The sequence below is a fragment of the Haemaphysalis longicornis genome, unplaced genomic scaffold (assembly GCF_048455015.1).
Source record: "Haemaphysalis longicornis isolate Haplotype H1 unplaced genomic scaffold, Haemaphysalis longicornis Haplotype H1 scaffold_2, whole genome shotgun sequence".
Taxonomy (NCBI): Eukaryota; Metazoa; Arthropoda; class Arachnida; order Ixodida; family Ixodidae; genus Haemaphysalis; species Haemaphysalis longicornis.
The window spans coordinates 82,362,451-82,373,389 of NW_027526295.1; the positions used below are offsets into that span (position 1 = coordinate 82,362,451).

Here is a 10,939-nt window from a genome sequence, read left to right on the forward strand (position 1 = left end):
GTCAGCAAGTTCTTCATTGTCTTGCCAGGAATTTCCAAAACGCTTCTCAAGAAGACTGGTAATATCTTATTCTTCACCCCAATGAGGTGGCTAGTGTCCCCAGAGGGGAGAGAAGGGGGAATCGTTCACGGTTTGTAACCGGCGGCTATTTAGTTAAGTAGAGTGGGCATGGGCACGGCGTGGGCACGGCGGCAGCGTGGCTGCAACGATGTTCAACCGGAACGTCTTTTTCTTGGCGCAGATCTTCAGCATAGCATTCACCGGGCACGCTCACCCATGGAACCACGTGGACCACCCTGATAACCCGTACCCGACTTTGCTTCAAGAAGAAAACGAGCAATCGTCACACTTCTGCCCCATCACGGATCCACCCGGGGGGATGCTCGCCGTCCTTACCGAGTACAGCGCCAGTGGCCGAGTGACGTCATCGCAACAACAGCTCATAAATTCCCCACCGCCTCCCGGACTATTCAGTGGGCATGGCGGCAGCGTGGCTGCAACGATGTTCAACCGGAACGTCTTTTTCTTGGCGCAGATCTTCAGCATCGCATTCACCGGGCACGCTCACCCATGGAACCACGTGGACCACCCTGATAACCCGTACCCGACTTTGCTTCAAGAAGAAAACGAGCAATCGTCACACTTCTGCGCCATCACGGATCCACCCGGGGGGCGCTCGCCGTCCTCACCGAGTACAGCGCCAGTGGCCGAGTGTCGTCATCTTAACAACAGCTCATAAATTCCCCACCGCCTCTAGCACTCTTCAGTGGGCATGGCGGCAGCGTGGCTGCAACGATGTTCAACCGGAACGTCTTTTTCTTGGCGCAGGTTAGTCGTTTGCCTGAGGCTAAACCTTTTCGAAGTGACGATGTTTGTCTTTTGCTGCTGCCCTGCCCCACTGGTGTGAAACGAGCGTTGTCTTTTTTAAGTTTCCCCGAATTTGTTAATCTTCTTTTGAGATGCGGTGACGTCGAGCAGAACCCAGGGCCAGACTCTGTGAGCTCGGACAATGAAGGCCAGCTTCATTCTACTCTCACTGACCGTGAACTGATTCTTTACGTACTTAATAGCCAAAAAGAAATAATGAAACAGATGAACACTTTTGGTGATGCGTAGAAAGCCTTAACCGACTCTTTCGCGCAGTTCGATAGGCTGGATTCATTAGAAGTTTCCGTCGCTCGCCTTGGCGGTTTCGGTGAAACAATTCAGTCACTCGAATCAACTATCACGAAGGTTCAAAACGACGTTACCTTCGTGTTAGATAAAATTGACGATCTCGAAAATCGCAGCCGGCGAAATAACATCATTATTCACGGCTTAAAAGAAGAACAGAATGAATCTCTGGAATCCTTGCACGAGAACGTAGTTAACACAATTTTTAGGGATACCTTAAAAATTAGTGTTTCAGGAGTAGAAAGGTGCCACCGGTTAGGAGTTAAAAAACAGAACAAAATTCGCCCCGTAATTTTAAAGCTTGTCGATTTTCGCGAAAAACTCTTAATATTTAGGAACTGCCCTAAACTAAAGAACACAGACATGTACATTACAGAAGACTTCTCCCAGAATGTTCGTGAAGTCAGAAAAAAATTTTGGGAAAGCACAAGTGAAAACCGCAAGCGGAAAGAGGACGTAAAGCTGGTTTTGGATAAGGTGTCTGTGAATGGAACTATGTATGTCTGGGACAAAAAAAAATGATAAGGTGCCTCTTCGAAAGCGATCAGCCATATGACAACCTTCCGCATCCCCGTATCTAAAGCTACTAAATGTTAACTGCCGTAGTATTGTAAACGAGACACTTGACCTAGAACATCTGATATGGATACATGATCCGGACATTGTTGCACTGACAGAGACCTGGCTTCACCAGGGAATCCATGATAGCGAATTTGTTCCCCCAGATTACCGTGTTTATCACAAAGATCGTGATTCCAGGGGAGGCGGTGTGGCGTTACTCTTTAAAAATAACATACAAATTGCTAGAATGGCCGACCCCGTTGGTGTTGAGGCCTTATTTTGTAAAATGTGTCGCGACGGAAAGTGCCTGGTCATTGGTGTTGTTTACAGACCCCCTGGTACCAGAATTGATGCTTTGCAGAATTTAAAGGAATACATTGGTCTCCAGATAGCGAAAGACACGAAACTTGTGCTCTGTGGGGACTTCAACCTACCTAGTATTGAATGGCCCACCTTCTCTTCTGGTACTCATGATACTTTTAACAACGAGGCATTTATTGATATTGCATTTCGTTTTGATTTGGTTCAACTAGTTCATGAGTATACACGTATTCACGGAGAGAGCAAATCAATACTGGATCTTGTTTTTGTTCGGTCCAATATTGACGGTAACCATGAGTGTGTGGTACTGGATGGTCTCTCAGATCATAAGTGTGTCTTAGCTCAATTTCGTTTCTCTCTCCCAAAGACAAAGTTGAAAACGACTCATGTACCAATGTTTTCCGCAGCTAACGATGTTTCTATACTAGACTGATTGGAGTCTGTGTATGATCGCTTTTTGAGTACTTCTTCGGACAATATGTGCGACGCTAACTCTCTCTGGGCGAAATTTAAGAACACAGTACACGCATGCATTGACCTCTATGTCCCCTTCCGATATCGACCAGCAAATCCCTCGAATCCATGGGTCACCCGAGACATCATTCATTTAAAAAGGAAAATCAATCGCCTGAACAAACAGTTCAAAATAAATCGTAATACGAAGCTAAAGGAAGAAATTTCCCAGCTCTCTCGTAAACTAAAAGACCTAATGCAAACACAGCGGCGTACATTCTACACAGTGCGCTTGAGTAGCATGATTAAAGAATCGCCATCCAAATTTTGGCGAAGTATTAACCCTAAACCCTCGGAAACTAGTACTTTCGTAATAGATAACATATGTACCTCGGATTCTACAGAAATCTCGAATTCATTTAACAAAAATTTCAAGTCCGTATTTGCAGTTGACGACGGAACTACCCCGCCTTTCGATAAATAAAGAATGCTGCCATCTCTTGAGGATGTCATATTTACCGAATCCGGTATACTTAATCTACTCCTTAACTTACATAAAAAAATCTCCTGGACCTGATGATATACCCAATGCTTTTCTAAAACGATACGCGGAGTGGTGCGCCAAATTCCTTGTTATTATTTTTAATTTGTCTCTTTCAACTGGAGTCCTGCCGGAAGATTGGAAAGTGTCCAAAATTAAGCCCCTGTTTAAACAAGGGGATAAACAGTCAGTTACGAATTACCGTCCTATAGCTTTAACCAGCACTTGTTGTAAATTATTAGAACATGTCATTCACAAACACATATCTAGTTTCTTAACAACATATTCGATTCTCTCTTCAGCACAACATGGTTTTAGGCGCGGCTTTTCCACTGTGACCCAACTTGTCGAAACCGTACATGACTTCGCCGTGACTATCAATGACCGTAAACAAACAGATGTAATATTTATAGATTTCGCGAAAGCGTTCGCCAAAATATCTCATGTAAAACTAATGATCAAACTACGTGCCATTTTAAAAAATGATAAATTTTGCAGTTGGATTCAATCATACCTTACTTCACGTTACCAATATGTCATCTTCAGTGACACTCCTTCTAAAATAGTACCTGTCACTTCGGGTGTACCCCAGGTTTCGGTTCTGGATCCGTTGTTATTTCTTCTTTATGTTAACGACATTGTTGGCGAGCATGACATGAAAATTAGGTTGTACGCTGATGATTGACTGATTTATTCTACTGTAGACTCTTTGGATGACCAGATTAATCTTAATTTGAAGCTGAACGATGTTATTCAGGGGTGCAACACATGGCAGATGTCTGTTAATTATAAAGAAAGTGCTGTTATGTCAATCACAAACAAGAAGCAACCCCTTCTGTTTAATTACACAGTCGATAATAACGTGCTAACGCGGTTAACTGAGTATAAATATCTTGGTTTACATATATGTAACAACTTGCACTGGGATAAACACATTACAAACGTTTTTAATCAATCAATGTATAAACTTCACTACTTGAAAAGGTCTCTCAGAAATGCTCCAACAAGCATAAAATTACTAGCCTATAAAAGCATCGTGTTACCCATTCTCGATTATGGAAATGTAATTTGGGACCCTTTCACGGCGGCTAACTTATCAATAAAAATCGTGTACAAAATAAAGCAGTCGGTTTTATTTTTAATTATTATGGCCGCGGTTCAGTTTCGGAACTGACAGCTAAGGCTGGTTTATTGAACATTGCATACAGAAATAAATTACGCCGCCTACGCTTTCTTTTTAAAATTGTGAAGAACCTTCTCAAAAGAGATACTCATCAATACTTAACGTATATTTCTTCAGGTCATTCATCCCGCCACCGTCACTCGCCGAACTTAACTCCATTCCAGCCGAAAAACAATGTCTTTAAGTATTCTTTTTTTCCAAGAACAGTTAATGAATGGAATAAATTTGAAAGTCATGATGTCGAACAAACTGATATTAACAAATTTTAAACCCTACTTCACTTTTAAACTTTTCTTTCTTGTTGTTGACTTGATATGTGCATAACGTGTTCTGGTTCTCGGTGTATATTGCGTTCGCGGGGCATGGATGTGTGCTCTTCTTTTTGCAGCGTGAGTCGTTTCAAGGCGTGTATCGGTTTCTTCTTTCCTTTTTTTGTGCCCTTCGCCAAATCTTATCCACCGCCACTGCGAATTGGCATTCAGTTCAATCCTGTTTTTTTTTTGCTGATGATATGCGTTCTTTTTGTCTGTTTTATTGTGAAATGTATCACACTCTTCTTTCCACCCTGCTACGACCCCTTAACTGGGGTTAGCAGTATTGTAAATAAAATAAATAAATAAATAATGCATTGGCAAACACGGGATTAAAAAAATTCCAGATTAACTCTTTAGGGGCGGGGTAGACAGTATGAAGTTATTGTTTCACATGTCACAGTTTTATTTCTCCACTTTTTCTTCTGTTCAGTTAGTTGTCAACATCTCGGAACAGATCTTTTGCCGATTTCTTATTATCACCTGAATTCATGATACAATTATAAGCCAGCTCCACAAAGCAAAAGAAACCTCGCAAGAACACCCAGGGTAGAGTTCGAACAATCGTACCAAACACAAACTTCCGTTGAGGAAATGGAGTTGTTTCATTTTATTACGTGAGAGAGCACATTTTGGCTTCTTTTCAATACGAAACACCATCTCTGTACACATTTACCGGGCGTTATCCTAGGTATGTGGTGGTAGCCTCTTTTGTAAGAGAAAGCTGCCGACTTTTTGTCGTGACTACAATTTTTGCTGGACGTTGTTAATTTTTCCAAATTTTACACAATTTAAAAAACAAAACTGCTCATTTGCTGATTTCCATGATGTTGAACAGTTTTGGCCCCGCCTGCCACCTGCGTCGCCTCAAGCTACCGTTCGGAAGTCGCCACCCCTCCTTTTTTTGCTCTGCTGCCATCTGGCAGCGACAGGTAAAATTTGCAGCATCAGCGTTGAGCCATTAAGCTGGCGTGGCACCGGAAACTGAATACTTCTGTTAACTACAACGTGTACCCCGTCACTAGAATGTGTACCTCGAAAGTAGACAGAACGAATTAGAAAGTGTTGGGCTGCGGCACCTCGCAGCCTCCGTGCGCCGAAGTGCGCTCACGTCTGTGAGCGTAGCGGAGCTGTTTCAAATGAGCGCGAATATCGCCAATGTAGGTTTTTGCAACCTAAATATACTTCTGAAGTTTCATTAAAGAAAACAACGATGATGATTTTATTGCAGCGACTTGTTTCATAAGAAATGAAAATTTTACAAGCGAGTCGAACTTCCCGAATCCAGAAATATTTCTACTACTAATGCCACCCCTGAGCAGCCTCCCCCAACGCCGGACCGTCTCCACATCGCTTTGCGCTCAAATGATGCCTTGCATGTTAACTCCATTGTTCCCCATACGTCCGGCACCAGCCTTCCGTGTTCAAGCCTTTTCGGTGCAAACGCATGTTTGGGCAAAATATAAATTAAAGCAGATTTATTACAGATTTCCCGGCTTCGTCTTGTTTTCCACATTATTATTTGATGAAAAATATCATTCATCCGCGCAACCCTGTCTTTAACACGGCTCGGGATGTTGGCCCGTTTGCTTGATATAAACATGCATGTTTGATAAATTATTGAGTTAGTTTTATTTTAGCCGGATACTAGAGAAAGCCTACTTAAAATACCTTATTCGAAAGCGCATTCCCAATAAATGGGCGTCACTTGGTTTTAAACCATCAGAGAGAGGAAGATGACCATTTAGTGACTCTGGCGATGTCGGCCGAGCTAAAGCGATATGTTCTCATGAGAATAATGCATCAGTACAAAAATACAGTATACCCAATCTTACTCGGTTTTGTTCTGTGCACTCTGTTAAAAATGGACATTTTAAATGAACAGACGCACAGTTTATAAGTGCACCATCATATGCCATATCCTTACGGAAAAAATAAGTCAACAATGAATAAAATAGTAAAAATTCTTTACCCACCTACATTGAGGGAGCAAGGAGACAACAGGGCAGCTTGTCAGTGTATTCAGCGTGATGCAAAATATTTCATGCCAAATACAGGCCGCCCAAACACTTCACAACTACGGATCAATACTCGCAGCACCTTCATCTCTTGGTAGGACTCCCTGCTATCTGCACGAGAAGAAAAATTCGGAGACACCCGGTATGTTTTTTCTATATTGCTTAATCTAGAGCCTTCGAGGAAACGATCAAGGTTTTAAAGCGAATCTTTGCGAGCTAGTTAAGAAACACTGCTATTTGCACAACTTCGACTGCGAAGCTCAACTTTAGCGTAGGTGCTGAAATGCGCGGAGGAATTTCCTCACATTTGCTGAAGTGGACATCACAATAGCAGTCGTACTGAACAACCGACCAATATATTTCCCGCGACGACACGTTGTCCTGATAGAGCGTTCGTTTAGAGTGGTTCTTCGAGTGAAAACGTGTCTTCGTTCAACGGTGTTCGAAAACCGTCTGTCTAACTCATGGTGCTCCAGCCGCACCGTGAAAAACGTTGAAAAAGAGAGGAAAATAGTTCTCACAGGTATAATAAGTTTGTGCTGCAAGCGCCTGTAGAAGGTTGTTTGTTATATTTTTATGGATGAGGTATAAGAGTTAAATGCGGTTGTGTTACGAGTTTGCGCAAAGAAAATACCAATTTTTCGCAATTTTTCATCATGCCATTATTTATTTTACATGGTTTTCTGATCGTTGCACGACAATTGTTTCAGAAACCTGTGCCCTTGATCGTTTTGTTTCCTAAAATGCTGGCGTTATGCAAAGAAATGGTTTCTTGCTGTGATGTAGGAGCAATACTATACATTTCGAAGCTCAGTTATTACACTTAAAATCAGAAATAAGCTCTATTATCACCATTGGTAGCTGGGGCATCTTGCTCATAATAGTTGTACGCCCCCTTCGGCCCCCTCCTACGGCGGTGAAAAGGGTTCGCCCTCATCAATACAAAATCCTGCCGACTCCCATGGATGGGCATTACGGTTTCTTGGTATTTGTGTTTATTTTGTCTCCGCGCAAGTGCGATTTATACGTATTGCGTTGTTTGATGTTGCGCAACGCCCTATTCAAAACATAATTTTGCTCTCCACAGCTTCTGCTCAAGGCCTCCCAAAAGTGGTTTCTGGCCGTAGAAGCTGCAAACGGGAAACACTTCCTTGGATATAACTCTAGATGTGTTTTTATGGAATTTATGGGCCTTGGTGCACTAGGATTTCAGGAACACATTGAAGCATTCGATGTGCCGTCCAGTAAGAAGTAAGTAAAAATATGTTCCGAAATTGTTACTGGTCAAGAAACATTGGTAGTCTGTAATTCAGGAATCTCAGCAACAAGCCGTTTCTGGTCGGCGAATAATTACTCATTCTCTTCTCGCCGATTGTTTAAGATCGATGTCCTTGCACATGGTTTTATATTTTATAATGGTTGCGAGTCCCAGTAGCACAAAACCGACTCAATAAATATGATGATGATTTTACATAAACTGCTGCTTGTCATGCAGCATTTGCCAAAAGAAGTTGTGTTGGGCTACCGCTTCAGTTTTTAGGGGCGAGGCCCCTTATGGGCTCGGGCGTTCGGCGTCTCTTGTGGTACTAGTAGCAGTAGTATGAAACTTTAATGGGCCATAAATTAGGAGTGGTTCACTAGTTCGGGAATCCAAGGGAAGACAGGGCGACCGATGCCCCAGATGTCAGTGGTTGCTGGACGTGCAGGGAGTCGCTGGTAATCAGGTCCACCCACAGCTCTAGGGGGATGGGGAAGGAATGGGTGGGAGGTGGGGGTTATGCGCACACTCTAACAAAATGTTGACTCGTGCGCCAGGCTTAGTAAAACAAGTGCATTTGGAGAGAAATCGAGTGTGAAACATGTGGTGTCAGCGAATTGGATAGATGACGGTATTCGTTTGGATGCGAAGAAGAGTCGTATCTTCTGATTTGGACAAGTTAGAGTGAGGTTGACAGAACTGTTGTCTGTCGATTCGATAGTACTGTGCAATGTCCTCAAATGTAACCAATGGTGTGGATTCCGCTTGTTTTTCTGGGGCAGGGTAGGAGAATGCGCATGCTTGGTGATGGGCAAAATTATTGCCCGCAAAGTACAGTGGACGGGTGTCTAGACAATGGCGAACGTTTCTTTGTGGCTGATGTTGCGAAAGGAGTCGGAAAGTTAGTGGGGCCACCCTTCCCGCCAAGAAGCTCAGACAGGCAGATTGGGAGTCGGCTAAGATGACCGCGCTCTTGGTGTGAATAAGTGCAAGTGGAATCGGTAGTTCGTGAGCAATCTGCGTGGATGTCGTATCAATTGAAGCACAGGTTATAATGGCCAATTTGGTTTTGACGGTTGCATCCTTGTGCTGCCTGTCTGGATATGACCTTGCGTCTGTATAAGCGACGTCTACGCGGTTTCCATAGATGTTGTCGTGGGCTTGTATCCATGCTTGTTTTCTGCCCGGATGGAGATGACTGTGCATGTTCTCCGGTATTGGGGGAACCCGTACAGCAGATCCCCAAGTCTCGGGGAGGACAAGAAGAGCAGGAATAGATGCTGGGTGTTCGAGTCGAAGGTGCTTGAGGAAACCAAGGCCCGCCAGTGCTTGAGTGAGCTAAAAACGTTGGCGGCAAGGTGGCCTTCAAATAATTCTTAAACTGTATTACGAAGCCCTAGTTGAAGAAGCCACTGAGTGAAGGTTTTCATAGGCAGGCCAAATCTGTGTTTGAATGCCTCGCGTATGGGCTTGTCAGGGGAGTCCAAGTCTCCTTTGGTGAGGCGGAGGTAAGGAGAAACGTATGTAACTCTAGAGATTAGAAGTGCTCAAACCAGTCTAATCATATCGTGTTCTTTCAGGCACCCACCTCGGTTAGAGATGCATCGAAGCATGTGGGTAACTTGAATAGATTTCTTGGATAATTTGGATGAGGTCGATTGTTCCACGTACTTGCCTGCATGGTGAGACCGACAATTTTGATTGAAGAGCTGGCCGTCCAAATGTAAGGAGATGTGCTCAATATTTCGAGCTGGTGGGTGCTGGCGCACAATTATTAATTCTGACTTATGAGGTGTGCATTGAAGACCCACTGACAATGCGTAAAACTGCCCAATGTCCGTGGCTTCTTGGAGAGCATCTTGTATGTTTTCTGCAGAGTCAGTATCGGTTCATTTGGTGATATCATCTGCATATAGAGCAGTAGTATCTTGGGGATGGCATCCAGTTGTTTGGGCAAGTGAAGTAAAGCGAGCTTGATCAGAAGGGGCGACAATCGTTACCTTGCGGCGTGCCTCGATCACCAAGGACTATAGGATCCGTGTGAGGTCGCCAACTTTGAGGATAGCCTGGCTTTAGGTTAAAAAATCTGAAATGTAGGAGTAGACGCGATGGACACAGCCAGTCTGATTGAGCTGGAGAGAATAGCTGAATGTAAAACGTTATCGAAGGTGCCTTTAAGGTGAAGTGCTAGGACGTCCTTAGAAAATAACAGGTAGCAGGCACCTAGACTTCTTCCTTCAAACGAAGGAGGATGTCGTGGGTGCTTAGATGTTTGCGGAACCCGTACATGGTATTGGGGAATAGGCATTTGTCCTCCAGAAATGGTTGAAGACGTCTCAGAATATGCCGTTCTTCCAGCTTACCCACACAGGATATGAGGGATATCGGGACTACTTGTCCAGATGAGGTGACTTCTAGGGCTTAGACATGAAGCGTATCTCCGCTATTTTCTATTGGGGAGGAAGGCGACCAGATGACCAGTGGGTAATAATGTGAGGGAGTTACCGTCAAGGTTTGCCCGAAGCCTCTAAGTTAGTTGATCTGCTACTGGAGCGCTATTCTTTTTCTATTCTGAGAAAGCTGATTCCGACCACATTTAGGGGAAATCTCCAAGGTGGAGTAGGTTTCCGCGAAAGAACGTTTCACATCCACCTGAGTACAGTCTTACGGCTACAAATTAAAGCTGTACAGCCTCCTCAGAAACTTAGTAGTTGAAGAAAAACTCGTCCTGGTCCAGGATTTGAACCCGGGACCACCGCTTAATCAGAGCACTTGCTCTACCAGCTGAGCTAACCAGGAGGCTAGTCGTTTGTAGCGCGAGAACAAATTGATGAACCACTCGAAGTAACTCCTGTCTTTTACTTCGAGTTGATCGTGCCCCCGTTGGGGCGCAAAAATGTGGTAAGAGTCTGACTCGGAATAACCTCCGCACGTGGCTGCCGTGTAGACGGCGCCGGCGTGAGAGGCAGGCAAGAGACAAAGGCAACCGAAGCCAACCTCCAAAGGGAGGGGGTTATTCCCAAACCCCTCCCCTGGCTGACCCCGTGTTCTCGGTCATCAACGGATCCCGCGTTGCTCGAGCGGCCGGAGTCGTTCGACTCCGCCACTACCGGTGGACGA

At 44.2% G+C, this 10,939-nt stretch overlaps 1 pseudogene; it reads left to right on the forward strand.

Annotated features, from left to right (window-relative positions):
• Positions 1-208: 208 nt before the first annotated feature.
• On the forward strand, positions 209-1,729 carry LOC144167212 (uncharacterized; annotated as a pseudogene).
• Positions 1,730-10,939: the final 9,210 nt, after the last annotated feature.